Source organism: Buteo buteo, chromosome 20, assembly GCF_964188355.1.
Source record: "Buteo buteo chromosome 20, bButBut1.hap1.1, whole genome shotgun sequence".
NCBI classification, from domain to species: Eukaryota; Metazoa; Chordata; class Aves; order Accipitriformes; family Accipitridae; genus Buteo; species Buteo buteo.
Genome location: NC_134190.1, coordinates 14,064,512 through 14,082,207, shown reverse-complemented (window position 1 = coordinate 14,082,207; position 17,696 = coordinate 14,064,512). Strand labels below are relative to the sequence as shown.

Here is a 17,696-nt window from a genome sequence, read left to right as displayed (position 1 = left end):
AAACCCAGTAAGTCCTTTTGCTAGTTCAGTGGTCTTTGCAACATCGTTCAGGGACTGAGGCTGGGGAGCTAGACATGGTATCATGCCCACCTTGGAGAGGTAGGCTGCGCCTTCCAGGAGCTCAGCTTGAGCATCCACCAGCGCACTGTAAGATGTACTTAGCATTAGACACATCCAATTCCCACCAAAGCCCTTCAGCATGTGCTGAAGCACTTGGATGAACAAGGAAGGATTATTAAGATTTTAGGTGTGGTTATGGAGTTTATTGAATCAGGTTGTTGCTTTCTATGTACCTTTTTTTTTTTAATTTTCAAAAAAGGAGCATGCAGGTGCCTCCTACTCTGTCTGTTCAGTTTGAGCCTGAGAGCCTTTTAGAGCTGCTGACCATTCTTCCTTGCAGGAACATTCAATACGAACGGCAAATGCAGAATGCTTTCAAAAATCAGATCTTTCCCAGAAAACAGCAAAAAAGAGCTGGCATTTCTGAAAGGTCCTGCCTTTAATGTATAAAACAGAAACTGGAAAAAAGAAATTTAGCAAACTCCACTCCTAATGTACCAACACAGCATCTCTGATTTCAGCCAGGCACAAGCAAGCATGAGAGGATACATGTTTCCTTGAAGCTGACTTAGGATAGCAAGTGATTTATCACCATATTCAGGCAAAGTGGATTTGAATGAGCCTCCATGAGCCCAGTCATCCTTTGGACTTGATTCAGGGCCTGCTGAGCTCAGGGGAAGTCTTACTGACCCTTACCAGGTCAGGTTCTCCTCCTATTAATGTTAATGGGAGTTTTGCTTGGATTTAACTGGGAGCAGGCTCAGGCCCAGACTTATCACCTATAGGAAAACTCACACACACACGTGTACATCATACTATAAATAAAATATAAATATTAGTGAGTGGTTTAATTTCAGTCTATACTTCCCAGCTCTCAAACAATGGTCTCGTAAGAAATAAGAATAAAAAGTCTTAATAAGAGACACATGGTTTTGTAAATATATAAATAACATGCTTAAGTTATTCTTCAGTTGTGTTTTAAAACTTGCCCTTTCTAGCACCCCAGCTTTCCAAGAATGTTTTTCAATTAATTGAAAAGAAGGGTGGGGTACAGCCCCAAAAGCCTTTTGTCCACCATATCCCAGCACTTTCCTCCATTTCGATGGTAATCTTGGTTCCCAGATGCTGAGCTGTACTAGATATGTTCCCCCAACAACAACATCTGGCTGCCTGGCAGAACTTCCCAGCCTGTTGCACTGACAGCTGTTAAGTCCCTTGGAGTTCCTTCATGCTCCAGTAGCAGCATGGCTTTGCTATTTTTGGTCTGTCTGAGCAACCACATTCACATGGATGCTGTTTGCCTTTGATCCTCACAGCTTAGCTCTTGGTCATTTTCTAGTTCTCTGCAGAAGTACAGATCTCTCGCTGGGATTCTTGGGCAGCAGTTGTAATGCAAGAAACACACCAGCAGTCACCACATCCACGCTGTTGTGTCCTCTTTGGCAGGGACTCATGCCTCAGCCCTACCGATGGGCTCTTCAAACACTAGTGCCACCTTCCTTTCCTAAAGTCCGGATTGCCTGGATAAGAGCGCAGCTCCTTATCCCAGCACTAGGCAGCCACAGAGGGACAGTCTCTTCGTTGGGATGCTGGGAAGCAGAGGTCAACCTGGAACAGGGCTTGTCCGAGGAATGCAGCTACGAGCACTGACGGCAGCAAAGGAAGAGAGGGAAGTAAGCCAGGAGCTTTTTTTAAAATACACACACACATATGTATGTATATTTATATTTGTGTGTGTATGCATTGCTATCAGCTAACTGCACTTCTCTGGCCTCCTGAGAAGGCTTTGGGTCACCTGTGCTGTTGCCTTGAGCAAAAAAGTGTAGAATCAGCTGAAATTTTCCACTTCAGACCTTCACTGGATTTTTTTCTTCGAAAGCTTCAGAGGTGCATTCACAGCTCCTCTTTCCTCACCACCTCCCGTTTGCAACAAGCTGTAATGGGAGGGGAATATTACAAGGAACAGGAGCAGTGCTGGGTGTGGAAGAAAGGGTTAAGGGAGCTGAGGTCTGAGAGGGAAGATGCAAGGGAGTTGGAAGCAGAGCAGTGTGGAGAAGAGCCAACAGAGTTCTTCACTAGAAGAAAAATTTCATCATTTTTGCCAGTAACGACTGACGTGTCTTGTACCGTGTTTGGAAATAGAAGCACATGGCAGGCAGCAGATAGGATATGCTCTACCCTTGCAGGACTGCTGTGACCAAGCAGTTAAAATAAGAAAAACAAACTTTCTTCTTCAACCGTTCAGCCGCCTCTGAACCCTGCTACAAACCCTGTGTGCAGCAGCCTTGTTGAAATCTTGCTCTGACACAAGTTTCTACTCTGGCTCCAGTCCTCCAAAATACAAAGTCTGCTTAATTTTATTTGAAATGTTCCTCAATTTTGAGCAATTTCTTATGCAAACAATGATTCCCAATAAAGTTTTGAAACTTTCTATGAAACACATCTTCTAAAAGTATTCTGGTCATGTCCCTTGCCTTTGATGGAAAAAGGCTACGGCTGTATAAAAAAATACCAGTCTGATTGGGAACATATTTGAGCCAACCCATGTGCTAGTATTAATCGGCACAACTCCACTGAACTGGCGTAGCCTCTTCTAGGAAAATACAGCCGAGAACTTGGTTCCTCACTATTGCTCCTAGAATCAAAGATTTATAGCAGTGCTCCAAGGATGTTCAAGAAATGGAGCAGTGTTTCAGAGTCTTGCCTGCTAGAGCATGAAATGCCCACGTTTTCTGCGGGGGTCAAGAAACCTAAAGGTCATGTTCTTCTGGAAGTTCAGATGAAGGTATTCACTGCTTTTACTTCTATAGCTATGTAGTACATAAATATCCACACACGTACATATACAGACATGTCAACTGGGGAATGGCTGTTGAGGAAGTCTGAATATGCAAATATTACAGTGATCTGGATGTAACTTTTACAAGTGATGTTGCCCCACTCTTTCAGCTACTTAGTGTCGTTAGCTTTGAATTTATGCCCAATTTCAGCTGGTCAGTGCCCAATCCAACTAACCCTGTGTTTACGTTGACAATTGTTACATTGATGGAATTATGGCTGTGAATTTTCTCCAATATTCTGCATGTTGAGGAATTCTGGATATGGCATGGGCTGACTCAAGCTTAGATCACAACCATCACTCCTGGGGAAGAGGCAGAAATGTTGCTGAATCACAGCCATTTTACGAGTGCTCACAAAGACAGAACTTCATAATCCGGTCATCTTTTGTTATCTCCAACACTGAAGTAAACAGTTTTACAATAATTATATGACTGGTTTTCTAGTTGAGACAGAATAGAGCTATAACTGTGTTTTAGATAGCTATGATATTGCTTCATCCTGTACAAACAAGCTGTGTGGCGAGCAATGTTGTATTCGGAGCAAGTAGCTGTAACTGAGAGCAGGAAAAAAGGATGAATGTGGAAAAGTTCATTATATTGCAAATGTCATATATGTTTACAGTGCTGTTGTCTTTAATAATAAGAACAGTTTGTATCACAGCAGGAGGGAGTATATAAATGTTCTAAATTACAGTAAAATGTGCAAGTAAATTGTTTTTTCCAAGCACAAGCAATTCTAAAGCTGGTCATAAAATTAGAAAAATCTTCTTTTTGGTTGCATTTGATTTATTTTTTCAATTTGCTACACTATCACAAGTATTAACTGTGTTATTGTATTTGTTCTTCTGATAAAAAATTGTTAGGAAAGAAATCTCTCCTCATAAAAATTATTTCTGTAAGGCATAAAAGATATATATGGGGGTATGTTTATAAGCACGTATTTTCTTTACATGAAAAAGAAAACCAGCTGAATATTAATTAAAATATCCTGATTATTAAAATGCTCTAATTATTACCACAAACACTGGCCCTGGTTCAGGGAAGTGTTTAAATACATGCAGGTTTGTTTTTTTCAGTCTCGGGGACTTTCCTGGGTTCTAGTGTGTGTGCATAAGCATTCTTCCCAATTTCAGGTCCTCTCCTGGAGTTACCATTGGAAAAAAATCTTGTCTCCACATGCAAGGAAACCCAAGGTTCGTACCGCAGCTTCAGTTACAATACAGAGTTTCTGTAGTCCGATTCTACAACTTCTCAGGGAATATAAGACCCAGATATTTTCCTATTATGCAAAGTTGCACGTTTTACTCACTATTGTTTTAACCCCCCTGGAAGCTGGAGGCTGAAGTCTGTTTCCTTGCTGCTGCAGAGGCTTTTCTTTTCTATTGTGTGAGTGTGTCCTGGGTTGTTATTGTAGGGTTGTGATCTCGGGCTGTTTGGCTAGCTGTGTTTCTTTTTTGGTTTTAGTTCGGCAAAGCATTTGATCTGAAACACAGCGAGCTATATGTGAACTGAATTAAAAGAAGCTCAAGATTTGTCGCCTGGTACCACTGTATCCGTAATTTCTGGATAAATTTTTGGGGCCGAGAGGCGCCTTCCCCACACAATAAATCTGCTGGCTGGTGGGGTCGCTTGGCCCCCCACTTAGCCCGAAGAAATAGCCTGATGCGCATCCCTCGTGGGAGTCCGAGGGCAAAAAAAGCCAAACTTGCGGGGCTCGCTGGGTCAGGCGCAACCTTGAAGCCCTCCTGAGCGGATCCGCTCCGCTCCTTAATTGAAGGGCATAAAAAAGGGATGCCTGCGTGGGCCAGCCCGGTGCCTCTCTGCGTGAGGAACACCCGCCAGAAACCTGCACCGGGTTTAGGCCGCGGCTGTGTTTAGGCCGCGGTCGGGTTTAGGCCGCGGCCGGGTTTAGGCCGCGGTCGGGTTTAGGCCGCGGCCGGGTTTAGGCCGCGGTCGGGTTTAGGCCGCGGCCGGGTTTAGGCCGCGGTCGGGTTTAGGCCGCGGCCGGGTTTAGGCCGCGGTCGGGTTTAGGCCGCGGCCGGCCTCCCTCCGCGGCCTGCCGGCCTCCCTCCGCGGCCGGCCGGGCGGCCGGCCGCGGAGGGAGGCCGGTAGGCCGCGGAGGGAGGCCGACCGCCCGGCCGGCGGGTCTCGCCTGACCCCTGGCGGCTGCCGGGCCGCGGCCCCGGGCCTCTGCCCCCGCTCCCGCCGCCGCCGCCATTTACCGGCGCTGGGGGCAGCGGCTGTGCGGCCCGCCGCCCGCCTTTTCTCTCTCCTTCCCTCTCTCCCCTCCTCACCCTGAGGGCTGTCGCTTCGCCGGAGACGACTTTGAATCCTTGCGCAGCTTTTTGTTGTCCTGGTGGTTTGTTGTTTTTTTTTTTTAGGTTTTGCTTTTTAACGCTCTAAAAACGTTTTACAAATAGTTTTGAGGTACGCGAAGGGGAAATATCTAAAAGAAATCAGTGTCTCTTAACTGCCTCGCGGAACGTAGCAGTCTAATTACACGCCTGCTCTTAGGGATTCCTATTACATCAACTCTATCATCACCTTCTTTCAGGTTTTCTTTGAAAACATAGCAAAAACGGATATTCGTTGCTCTTCAGCGCACCTCACCTTATTGACTCGCCAAAACAAAAGCTTTTCAGGTTTCCAACAGGCACTGGGTTTGGTTTCTGTAGGAACACAAAGGAAATCCTGTCGGTGGAAATTTTTCAAAAGAAAGAAACTGATTTTTGAGAAATCCAAACCACCGCAAGTTCCTTCAATGAGAAGGACATGTGGTGCCCAGAAAAGGAGGAGGCAGAGCAACAGTTAAAGCAAGGAAGAAGAAATAAAAAAGAACAGAGGAAATGTAGAAAGAAGTGAGATGATTAATGCACCTTGATACTAAGTCTTGTTCTATGGGTGTGTTCTGAGCAATTCTAAAGAGAGGATCTGATTCTGTCTTTTTTGCCTAAGTCAGGAATGAATGGAATTACCCTGGGTGTTACATAGTGCTGATACCAACAAGTGCTTGCAGACCCAGTTCTGCTTTGGTACCCAGGACCTGAACACTTCTTATATGTATAATGCTTGATTTTAGTCTCACGTACACTAGTTTCAGTGGATTTGCCATATAACTTACGTGATGTGTGTATAAATGAAAGGAGAGTTAGGTCTTTTGTTTAATTTTCTTTTTAATTCAGAAAATCTGTAGAACTAAACTGAAGCCAGTGGAATAACTGTGGATTTGCATTGGTGAGCATAACAGCAGCATGTTATGTGTCCTGCAAAAAGCCTCTCCCCATTCTTTTTTTGATTTCCATTCAGGATTGCCAAGGTACGTACAGTACATGTAGTAAGGAAGCCTTCCTCATCTGAATTAGTAGTGCCAATTTGTTATGTTGCAGTCTCCCTCTAGTTTTGAAGGGACTTGCTAAAAGGAAATCCCATAATCTTGTCGCAAATATAAAGATAAGTAACATTCCTACTGGATCCATGATCAAAGAGCTCAGTGCAGTTGTATTCCCACATTCTTAATTTGCCTTTCAATGTATTCCAAGCTCTTTTCCTTTTTTTTCAGTCTGAAAGTGTTGTATATTTTTCATGAGACCTTTCTGACCAATTCCCACTAGATCAGGAGGGTGAAGTGAACGTATCTGGCTATGTTACAGCCTTCTCCTAGTGGGCCATTTGCAAAACCTCTGCATTTTTCATATGAAACTTCTAATTGTGTTAGAACCGCAGCACCAAAGTTACTTGATTTCTGCACTGAGTTTCCATGCTGCCACATTTGCCTGTCTAACAGAGAAGCCATTAAAGCAAAGCAGTGATGGCTTCAAGCTGCAGACTCTGAGCCAGAACCATGCTTTCTCAGCCCATGTAAGCTCAAGTTAGGTTTCTACCCTCTGGCTGATGCCATTGGAAGGCTTAAAGCATTTGGCACATGTTACTGTATGGAATGCTACCCACTTCTTGTGTGCTCTCCCACTCCGTGGCCAAGGTGCTCTAGGAGGCTTTGTACACACCCTGCAAGTACCACCACCAGTTACAGCGATGTAGTTGACTCTAGAGCGAGGCTACCAACCTTTGAGAGGGGGAGAAGCAGGACTGTGTATATGTACCCACAGAGGTGTAGAACTATCCAAGAAAAGCAGCCAAAACACCAAGCAGAAATTAGGGTGTTTTGATGCAGTTCTGCCCTTTCAGTCGTTCTTCATGCCTTCTTACCAGTTCTCTTTACACCAACTGCCTCTGCAGTAACAAACTGAACCAGTGGTGTTATCTAGATGTAATCCAGAATTTGGCCCAAAACTATTTCAATGACTAAATTAGAAAAGCTTGTTTATTGGCAGCTCTACCTTTTTTTTTTTATTATTGTTGCTTAAGAGATGGAGGCAGACTCTCAGTTCCTGCAAGTTATGGAGCTTCGTTGTCTTCTTGTGGTATAGTCTGTACTGAATAAGGATGAAACTGAGACCCTTTGGGTTCACCTCTGCCAGGTCTCCCAGCTGGTGGGTTCCAGCTTTGTCCCTGTAAAGTGGGTAGGCTCTTATCTCGGACATCACTTATGGGACATCACACTCACATTGCACAGATGTAAAGGATATCTTTGGGCACTAAAAATTCTGTTTTTATGGCATCTGCCTGTCCTTTGAGTTTGAAGAATTATAATCTTTGATTTGTACTGCTATGATTCGATTTGGCTTTATGTGGTAAGCTAAAATCCATGAGCCATGCCTTTCATTAGGCTGTAGGCTGTAAACACCATGCCATTTCATACCTGATGCAGACAAGGCTCTTTACCTTAAGCAAGTCTAAAGCTACATTAGCAGTATAGTTGAGCAGTAGAGGATGTGGCTGCACATAAGTAAGATGACCTTCAGGTCCTTGTTAGGTTTTACCAAAAATCATGTCTGATGAAGCTGTGCTCTGAGGAACGTGAAGGACAGAACCAAAGAAGACATGGTTCGCTCTGCTCTTTCTTTTAACCAAGTCTTCAAATAGTGCAACTGTTTTTTCTTGTTTGCTCTTGTAAGCAGGAAGAGTGGCTTGGATCTTAAAAAAAATCCAATTCAGACATTATTAGGTGAGTATCTATGCGGTACAGTATGAAGAAGGTCAGCCTTGGCTGACTGAGGTGATTCCCTCCTGGCCTTAAGAAGTGTGAGAAGTTGTGTGCTCCTAGTGATCCCTGATGGTGTTGATGAATAAAGTTAATAGAATTTTTAATAAAAGATACAACCACTGGAACTGAATCCACCACTATTTTAAAACATGAAATAGATACTTACCTTATAAAGCTAGAAAGTGTTTGGTTGGTAGCCATGGCAATTTACAGGTGTTAAATTAGCCACAATGGGGCTGCCTAGTTCCCTGATGCAACAGAAATATTTTGAGACTTACAATGAAAAAAATTAATAAAGCCCTGCAATATAAAGAGTATAAAGTTCAAACAAGAACGGAGAGTGCAAAGTTATATCTGTATTTCTATGAAATTTCATAAAATAGGATTTTACACCGAGTAATACAACCTGCTGCTTCAACTGAAATAAGGAACTTGGTTTGATATTTTCATTAAATGCAAAGTATTTGTGGATACTGGTGGCAATTAGGTGTTGCAAGTGCAGTCATCAGTTTGAAACTGAGCATATAAAAAGGTATTTTAATAAAAAATACGGTCACCTTGGTACCTGAATCTACCCTTATTGCATTGTATGGCAGACACTCTATCCATTAGACTGCAGTCACAGGTTAACAAGAAGGGAAATTTCAAGGCATAGAATTAGCTACAGGAAAGCTCTCCTATTATTGAATGAATGCAATAAAGACACAGCAAAATTTACAAGGAAAAATTTAATAAAATATTGACTATAAAGGCTACAACATTCTATGTCTGCTCCATAGCTGATATCCAAATCTGTGCGTGTTCAAAAGTCCATGCAAATTGGACTTAATTTACTTTGCTTTTTCCTTCTTCAGGAATATAAAGTGAGCACAATAATTTTCCTTTATTTTATCTATAAATGGTTTCCTAAATGGGAGCTTATTAAAAAGGAGGCAGGGTTAGGCTGTCCAGGATGTTAGAGTGATTATGTCTTGGCAGCACCAGAAGAGGCTGAGTCCAAGGGCCTGACTGTTAGTTAGCTTCTAGCCAACACCCTGGATTCCTAATCAGCTTAAGAAACGTATGGACAGTGACAAGTGGACTCTCTCCCAGCTTTATTTTCGTCATTGCCAACTGACGGGTTTTGGTACATCAGTTATCTTTGGCCATGTAGAGGGCTATTGGAATTGCCATACCCAACTCTGCCAGGGATCCCCAAATTTCTCTGTTATGTTTCCATATAAAAAAAAGTTACTTCCCCTGCAGATGTTTCTATTGTGAAATAAGAGAGGAAAAAAGAGCAAGTTTCTCAGGAGGCTGTGCCTGCTCTCCTTTTTCCCAGGAAGAGCTCATAAGAGGTAGGGGACAAAAATGGCTGCTCTCTAGGCAGTTTTTAAGAACCTGAAGGTCCAATCCACAGACACAAAAACTAAACCAGTTTCATGTCACGTCAATCAGACCCAAAATAAATGTAGCCAGCTGTAGTATGGTATACTAGTTGGTATGGTGTTGCGTTGCATGCCTGTTCGTCAGTGTGACTGGGACCAGACCTGTGCACAGAGCCACTCTGCAGCGTGCAGCTCTGGTGGAGGCTCCTCCTCTGGCCCTCTTACGAGGGGAGACACCACCACGCGATAACCTGTTGGTCACCCTATCGCAGACACTTAAACCCCAAATCTGTGTAAAGAGCGAATATGCATACACCTCTTGAGCGTCTGAGAGAATACCTGTAAAGAGCAACACATCCATCCACATTGTCCCAGAGAGGTCTGGACAATGTTCTTATTAAAAATTCACCCTGGCTTAGAAGTTTTCCTGTGATCACATAGTTTTCTGGAGGACTTACGTATTAGGGGATGTGTACGTAGTTCATACCATCACGGGAAGAAACTTGCCAACTGGAGAGGGATAATGTGTTTGGGGTGGTGATAGCACTTTGTCATCCATGGGCCCAGGTTTCAATGTCTTCTTCCAGATAAACCCCCTTGGAAGCCAAAGGAAATTTTTGGCCCAAGACAGACACTCAGTATGAAGTGTTTTGCATGGTTTTGTTTCTGTAACAGTTTATAGATGAATGGGGGAATAACGACAGCGGAAGGTATATTACTTAAGTGTAGACTGGTGTGAAGGCTTCTGAGACTTATCTGCTGTTTCCCTGCATCCTTGTTAACCTACAACCCATGGTGGTCCACAGTGAGTTTGCCTGTATGCTCGTCCACCAGACAAAGTGACTTTTATTTACTTTAAAACCTGTGGTGTTGGTGTGCCAGCATTGTCAGTGACTCAGGCAGTGATTAAACACAGAAGTATTTTTCCCTACATTTATGAAACATAAAGATATTTGTTTTGATTCCATCACTGTCACCTCATTAGGCACCAGGAAAGTTAGGTTATACGTTGAATCAGTTTTGCACTTCATTTTGTTTACTTTTCATAAATTAACATGGTAATTCACTGTAATAAAATTCTTCGTTTACACAAAGATATCAAAAGGCATCGTCCATTATTCTCCTTAATGTTACAGCTTTAGAATGTGCAGCGAAAAGCTCTGTTTATATTGAAGCTGGATAGAGCACTTACCACAGAGCGTCACATCCCAGATATGCTGTGCTTTAAGAGGCAGCAGAGAAACGCCAAATAATGAAAAAAAAAAACCCCAACCAAAACCACACACACACCCACACACCCACACACACCCACCCCTCAAACCACCAAACAAAAACCCCACCTCCTTTGTTAAAACGTCTCCCATTGTACTGAATTACTTATCCTAAACTCTATCTCCTTCCATTTACATCCCTTTTTCTTGGTCTAGCAAGTAGCAATGGGGTACATTCCTATAGGCACGAGCAGGCTGAGTCCTAGTAGGGCTGACCGCCGTCATTAGAGCAAGGAACATCAGCGGTGAAGGCAGCACAGGAGTCGGACAGACTGTGCGCTTTTATCATTGGCAAACAACCGATCCTTTACCGTCGCAAGGCATGACATGCCCTTCAGTCCCACTGTGCCTTCGTACGTTTTGGGTTCTGGGTGCCCTTCCCTACTGATCTAAAGCGCTCGAGTTCCCTGAAGAGAAAATGGTTCATACTGGTTCTGATTTCGGATGCTGCTTGGCGTTTGCCAACATGTTATTTCATTCTGCTATGTAACTGGTACTGGAGATGCACGCTATAGAAGAAATTATCCAACTTACTCACTTCCCACAGGTGGAAGTGAGGTACTGAGAGCAAAACAAAGCTTAGCTTAAACTTCTGTTTCTTCTTTTCTCTCTCTTTCCTCTTTTAGGACTGTTTATGTTTGCATGAGCTGCAGGGGAACTGGAAGTGCACTAGATGATCTAGCAAGGCACAACCCCCCACCCCCCAAATATCTGTATGTTTTATTTGTGTCTCCTTTGAACTTTTGGGGGAGAAAAAAGAAAAAGGCAGCCAGAGAAAGGGAAGGATCTGATGGGTTAAAAATTCACTATTGTGCTTTACATCAGCACTATTGTGCTAACATTCTGGCCTGTACTCGCACCAGTCTCGGCTAATTTCCTTGAATGGAGAACACACGGTGGACGAGATCCAGCCATGCTTTGCCATAGCGTACAACAAAAGCAGCCACAGAAGACATCTTCTTCTGTGCAGTGAGCCCATGATGATTTTTAAACAAGTATTCCTTACTGGGTATTAAAAAGGGCTTTCAACACTGATACTTTAAAAACCAGGAGGGATATTTTGAAAGCCCATTTTTTTGGACAGTTAAGAAAATTTTTGCAGAAGTTTTATGAGCATGTATGGAACATATACCGTTAGGAATATGTTAAAAAATCTTGCAAGTTTAATTTTAGAGATTAAAGAATAAACATTATGGCATTTAGAAATAGGTTAATAATTAAACCTTTCATCTAAAAGATACAAAAATCTTGTCTCTCTTGTATATCGATGGACGACATGATGACAAACAGTGATTTTTATTAACTTTAATGTTATCACCCGCTCAAGACAAGGGGCAATAAATTAACTATGTTCCAGAAATCAACAAGTTATAGAAAGATTTACCCCTCCGTTTCCAACATGTGGTTTGTGGAGCACTGGTTGGACATCACTTACTTGCTGGCGGTCTTCACCCAACACACAGGATTACAGCGGCTGTAATGCAGGACGGATCTAACCCCTGCAGGAGGTAGGAGTGGATACAGTGGATGTGGTGGACCGACCGTCATCCCAACCGCTGCAGCCCTGCCTGCAGCGCACGCAAGGGGTCGAACTGCGAAGGGGAGGGTAGTCGCTGCAAGCAGACCTTCAGCCAAGTTAGGAAAAACATGGAGCAAGAAGTATTGGGATAGTACGGAGCAGCCATACCCGGGGAAAGCTCTCAGCGCAGGAAAGGGGTTAGTGTTTTGGCGACCTCTCCTTGCGGAAGGAGCCTGCCCACCCCGAGGGTCATGTCCCCAGGCTGGCCAGAGGCACGTCAGCCTGTGGCTGGGGCTGTCCTCCTCCACCCAGATGGTCCCTCGCGGCTCTCCCGCTTCCAGCGAGACTCCTCTTGCCACGAGGGCTTCTCGTTGGACTTGATCCCAAATCTACACAGTTTATGGAAAGATTCCTGCTCAGGTCAACCGCTTTGGTTTGAGTCACTGCACGGAGGCACTCTTGAATTCCGGGAGTTCAGAGCGGGGTCCTGAGCCTCCATCAGGTGTCAAGAGAGGTGAGGGGGACGGTGACAGCCATGGCAACGCCTGTGAAGGGCCAGAGTGGCTTGAACTCGTTCTCTACCTTCCCCCTCCCGCATTTGAGGGATTTTTATGGAAAACACATTTGTAATGTATTCGATTGCTTCTATGCAGGGGAGAATTAGATTGGCATAAAGGTAAACAACTGGCAAATTATTCATAACTCAAAATCTGCCCGATGTCTTTTTGTTCCAAAACTTTAGAAATTAGAGACTGCTCACCAGATGTTATAAAAGAAATTACTAATTTAACTGCTAAACTGCTAAAAGGCTCACTCTGGTAATATTTTCCTGCAGAAAATGTCTGTGTCTTGTTAAATGTTTATTGAATACTGTAATTATATTACATTTGCTGTTAAACGATATTGACATTTTTGAATAAAAAGGAGGTTTTTTGTTGTTTTTTTTTAATCCAGGCAGGATCTATAATGTGAACATCTGGTTGCAACCTAATGTGTGGCATTGAAACAAAAAAAAATCTCCCCACCCTCAAAGAAAAAAGCCTTCTGCCAATATTTTTCTCTGTGTATTATTTTTTCAAAGTAGCTCCGGCTTTTGTAGCACCAGCTATGATTAAGTACCAGGACTTTCTCACTATCAGCAAATGTTTAAAGGCAAGTAACCAGCAAAGCTTCAGCAAGCTGATGGCTGGTGAAATAAGGATATATTTAGCAATGAAACAGCTGTTTCTTGAGCAATAACCCAGCTGTTTGGCTTGGAGAATACCTGTTAGAGTTATTAATCATATTAAAAAGTAGAAAAAAAAAACCCTGACTCTGGAAGGCATGAAACAGACATTTTAAGGGCTTTTTTTATAAAAAGGTGGCTTTGTTACTATAAGGAGTGTAAGAAAAAAAAAAGCAGGAGAGGGGTTGGGAATCTTTTAGAAGTATATAGGTATTTAAATAGATGCACTTAATATTGCTGCCGGCTACCAATCAAGTTTCTTTTCCTCATTTAGTGAACTATGCTCTTGTAAAACACTTGCAAAATGCTTTGTATCATAGTGTTTCTGTATCCATTGCCTTCCCTAAATCTTTCTGTTGAATTACTGGGAAGGGTTCAGATGTGATGTTGGCTAACTGCACCACTCAGCGTACATTTATTTTTTCCCATTTCCTATTGGGTAATGGAAGACAGAAATTTGGCTCCCTTCAGCCTTGGGACCTATCCATAACTCAAAGAATGTGATTTCTACTGGAGGCTACAGTAAGGAATACGTATAAAATTCTACCATCTAGCTTGAATGTTAAAGACAGACTTTCTTTTATAGGGTTTCCCTGTCACGCAGTAGATTTAATCAAGAGAACCAGTCAATTACAGTATGCTTGCGCTGAACAGACGTGAGACACAACTCAAGTATTTAAATTGCAACTTGTGCTATTCATAAAGGTGTTGCTGGCTGGGAACATCTTCAAAAGCAAAAGGCTTCTTGTATGTAGATAGGACCCAATCCTGGCTGCTGTATATGCATAAAAAGTAATTCTAGTGGCTCCATTGTTATTCCAGGTGGTCCTACACTGCACAGCTGGAACAACCACAAGAAAGATCTATGTATGGACAAAGCACATGCTCTTTGGACAATGCATTAATTCACTAAAAAGTGGACAGATACATTTCTTTTGGCTAGCTTTTGGGGATTTTCTGACTTAGGGTACTTGAGTTTTCTTTTGCTTTATATCTCTTTAAAGAATAAGTAAATAGAATAAAACTCAGATATTTTAAACATCTCAGACCTGAGCTACTTTTTTTCAGCTGAAACTGGACATTGCAGTGTTTTTTAAGCAGAATGCAATATTTTGACCTGTCGAAATGTTTCATTTAGGGGAATCTGAATCAGAGAATAAAGACAATCTAGTTAAGCTATACTTTTTTATTTATATCACTAATTTTTATAAAACCATCCATATGAACAGAAATGCATCTGTCAACAATGAAAATAGCTCAGGCTTCCATCAAAGAATTAATTCATGCATTGAAGGCTACATGAGCTATCATAACTAAAATCTGCTCCCATTTATCGTGGTTTACATTTTTTGTGTTAGAGTAATCTGCCTGTTGTACTGCAGAATGACTCAAGGGCCTGGCAGCCTTCCCTACCAGCCTCACGTGATACAGGATGAATGTGCACAAGTTTGCCCTGGGGGTGGACATAGGTTCCTTGCCTCACTGGATATAAGCTTACCTTTCTCCTTGCACTCCTGTGACTTCTCCACACTTGAGAAGGTTTTAGGAAGGAGGCAATTAGGAGAGCACATCATGAGTCCTTTTTTGGCCACCACCGACATTAACCTGTCAATGACTCCATGGCATCTAGCAGATATATTGCTTCAGCAGCTAAGCATATGATAAAAATGTGCTGCTTGGACTCAGTAAGTATTATGCCAAGGTATTGTGGCCATATACACACAAACAGCTCACAGTAAGACAAATCAGCAGTAATAACAAAATAATTTGATAGATCAATGGAATCATTCTTAGCTTGCAAAAGATATTTGTGTTTTCAGGTTCTCCTTTTCCCCCAAAACGACACCATGACCTAGCTTGCAGTTGTATTTTCACTGCATGGGTTTCTTGCAACTCCCAGAGAAGACAAAACTTGCATTGTGGGCAATGCAAAGGCCCACATTAATTTCAGGCATGTGGGCGGGTGGGGTTTAAACCTGGTCCTTATGTTCAGGGTGCCAAAGAGTTGTGGTTTATCCCGTAGTGATTTATACACACTGGCATTATAGTACCTCACGTAAAGCTAACATAAATGAGCCAGGGAAAAGGGTGCTATAGAAAAGATAGCAGTCAGTGAGGACCAAAGCTTGTCTCCGTCACACACTGTGCTGCTCCACATCCCGTTTCAGGACTGTATGGTGTCATCCGAGGCCGCGGGCCCCTGCTGCAGAGAAGTGAGGGGGGCAGAAGACGTGCCTTCGCAGCGGGTACCGGAGGCCCTGGTGGGCTCGGCATGAGTCTCCCGCTGGCTTCTGGAAAGGGCGTCAGCTACAGGAATAGCAAAATTGGTCTCAAGGTACCACCAACAGCAACAGGTCTGGTGTTGGCTGTTTGTCCATTTTTTTTCTCTCTTGGATGAAAAGTAAATGCTGGATATAATTTAACATAATATAACTGTACACCATGTTTCTGCGGCTCTAAACAGGATAGGGGAACATAAGTGGCTTGGAAAGATGCCATCCCTTTCTCTGCAGGTAGGTGTCCATCAGCACTGCTATTGCACAATGTTTTTCCTGGGTTGATAGTGGAATTTAAAATGTGGTTTGTAAACTGCAGTTTGTTATGCTGAGGGCTTACCGGGGAGGTTTTGACAGACACCTAGGATTGAATCATCTTAATGATCAAAATAACTTCTGAGATACTGTGAAGCTTCATGGCTTATTCAGCAAGGAATTGAACTACCAAGTTCCTAGAGGCTCTCATCTGATACCTCCAGTAGGGCAAGCGAGAGTGGGAAGTGGCAGGTCTGGAGGATGACCACGCTGACTGGGTGTGCAGCACTGGTATGCCAATTGGTAAGCTGTGCAGCAGACCACGTCACATTGCTGCCTTAGGTTTCTATCCTCTGCATTGCATAAGACTAATAGGAACACCCTAGTCTGCGAAATATTGAATTGGATTGAAACTGGCCTGGAGGTTAATGGGATAGAGGGAAGAAGGAGGTCCGACCAGACAGATAGCTCATCCCAGAAGCTTCAATTCTTTAGGATGCCTCACCAAAAATACTGGTCTAATTTCAATGGCATATGACAAACATGTATGTAGATATACAATTCCATAATTTCTTGATGGAGTTTTAGACGTATAGGGAAAGATCCCATGTAAATTATCTTCATATAAATTGTATTATAAATTGTATTATAATAGTATTATAATATAATTATTATTAAACATTATAATTATTGTATTATAATTGTACTTATATCTCTAAAAGTTATAGATGTGTGTGTATATATTTTACAGGAAGATAAACAGAATAATCTTGCTAATATCTATCTAGAAATGTTAAAAAAAAAAAAGAAAAAAAGAATTTAATTTCCTAAGTGTAATCCTTGAGAAAATTTGTTGTTTGTTGTTTCTGAGCCTTCTTCATCACTCTGGAGCAAATGTAGATGTCCATTTCTTTGTGGAGATGATGTGGTGCGTAAAAAAGTTCTCAAGAACTTTTTAACCAGCCGAATTGTTGCTGAGCAGCTATCCAATGAGCCAAAGGAGAATTAAGACATTTGCCAGTATGTGAAACAAATCTGATAAGTAGCCTGTCAGAGTTCCCAAAGGAACCCTTGCCAAAGGCTGTTCAGTGTTCCTCATCCATCATATGGAAAAACCACAAGCATATATTGTCATATTGATGAGGCTGTTTGCTCCTTGTGGGACAGGTCCCAGAACCAGAGGGGAGTGTCTGTTCTCATCTCCCATCCTGAAGCTGGATACTCTGCAACTGTCTGCCTACATGCTAGTCTATCAAGGGACAAATAGTAAAAAACGTTAAAAGTTACTGCCATAATATAATCAATATTTTCCTCATCTGTAAAATGCCATCTCTTCTGAAGTTAGGCATTCCAGAAAATTAGCACTGTATTAATTCATGAGAAAAAATTGAAATGATTAATTTATCTGTAGTTTTAGCCCCTTTTTGTCCACATATTTCCAGGCTGATCACGGTTGGAATGTCATTTTGCAGAACTTTCTATTTGTGCATTGATTTCTAATGCACAGCATTTGCTATTACCTCTTTTTCACTCGTTGGCCTGCTGAGAGCACTATTTCTATTGCCTGGTTGGATTAGTGTGCAAGAATTCCTTGTGAAATACTTGTGAACACATCTCTGTTAATTACATTACAATGGGAACAGAATAGTCTCCAAATGGTGTACATTTATTTTTAGAAGACTGCACCTTAATAGCATTTATTAAATCTCTGCCCCCTCATCTAAATTCTAACAACATTTCATTAGTGTTCCTATTTATTTATTTACTTTTACAGAGCAA

General features: G+C 42.3%; 1 long non-coding RNA gene across 1 annotated transcript in view; it reads left to right on the top strand.

Annotated features, from left to right (window-relative positions):
- LOC142042438 (uncharacterized) overlaps window positions 1-15,712 on the top strand; it is a 37,709-nt gene extending 21,997 nt beyond the window's left edge. Inside the window, exon 3 of the long non-coding RNA XR_012653773.1 lies at window positions 15,555-15,712. This is a non-coding gene — a long non-coding RNA (uncharacterized LOC142042438). The remainder of the gene's footprint in view (window positions 1-15,554) is intronic.
- Window positions 15,713-17,696: the final 1,984 nt, after the last annotated feature.